This window comes from Pterocles gutturalis, unplaced genomic scaffold, assembly GCF_000699245.1.
Source record: "Pterocles gutturalis isolate BGI_N339 unplaced genomic scaffold, ASM69924v1 scaffold35682, whole genome shotgun sequence".
NCBI lineage: Eukaryota > Metazoa > Chordata > Aves > Pterocliformes > Pteroclidae > Pterocles > Pterocles gutturalis.
This window is the reverse complement of record NW_010114169.1, coordinates 16,544-17,915: the sequence shown is the minus strand read 5'-3', so window position 1 is coordinate 17,915 and position 1,372 is coordinate 16,544.

Below are 1,372 nucleotides of genomic sequence, written 5' to 3'. Positions count from 1 at the left end.
CTCTGCTTTCGTAAATGAACATGTTGATTGTGACTCAGAGAGCTGAGATTTTAAAAAGAAGAAATAATGTATTTCCAAGGAAAACAGACAGCCCAACTGATTTCTACCTTATAAATAGTCTAAAGAGTTCTTAGGGATCTTCTCTCTTTACCACCACCTCACCCCAATGCTCTCTGTCTGGACTCAGGGCAGTGCAACTCTTCATCTCAGCAGTGGTGATATCACGGCTTCATGTCCGGTAAAACCCAACCACCTGAACTTTTTCCCATATGCAGCCAAAAGTGTTGCCTTATGCTGATGAGAAAGTCTTAGTGGTGATATCTTCAGGCACAGACAGCGTTTACCATCTGGAAGCAGAAAGTCTTGTCCTCAGGTGGGAGATAGCCAAGGGAATGAGTTGAACAGGAGAGAAATGCCTGATTATAGGTGAACGGTCCTCAAAGGGCCAAATATATGGTAGGATTAAGCCAGAGTTAAAGGGTTCAGAGAAGAGCTCGCATGGAGGGGACTGGTGGGACAGCATCGTAATTCTATTATTGCCTTTGCACTCTGGGGCCCGTAATTAATACACACACAGGGAATTATACATGGTCTGCTGTGCCAGTGTGGTGCTGAACCTCACGGCCTGAACTGCCACATCATCCCAAAGCTCGTCTAACTCAAGAGGGCTGTCCAGGCAGGGTCCTCCCTGCCTGTGCCTAGGTGTCCCCAGGGTTGGAGGTGATTTCCCTGCTGGGCTCGGAGCATGTCTCAGGGGAGAGCACTTAGCAGGGGCTAGACCCAGGGATGAGCTTGGTCTCAGCCCACCTCTGAAGCAATGTTTCGGATGCTCTGGGCCTGCTACAGCTGGTGCAGGTGCTGTGAGGGAGCCTGCAGGCTGCGGTGCCCTGTGCTGGATGTGTCCCAGCCGTGAGAGCTTCCATGCACAGAGAGGGCAGGAGATGACACCTGCCAGCAGCAGAGGCTGCTCTGGGGGGGATGGCAGTGTCCCCTCCTCCTGCCTGCTGCTGACTAGTGGGGGGCACATACCACAGCTGTGGTGTCCGGCAGGAGAAGCCTCTGTGATGTGCAGTGCTGTACCAGAGGGGTGACCCACATGTGAGGCCACAGGAGCAGAAACCTTACTGTCCTGGCACTGCCCTGGGTGAACCACCACCTGTCCCCTGGGCACGGTGCTGCAGGGGCTGGGGACTGCCACTGGCCCTGTCACAAGGTTTGGGACCACGTAGTGCAGGCAGCCCCTTGAAAAGAGGGTGACACAGTTCTCACCCTGGAGGCAGGGAGGGCAAGGAGGACCATCTCTTGGGGCACCTTGGCTGCTGGAGCGGCAGGGAGAGATGCCAGGGGCAGGGTTAGCAGATCAGCCCTGTCT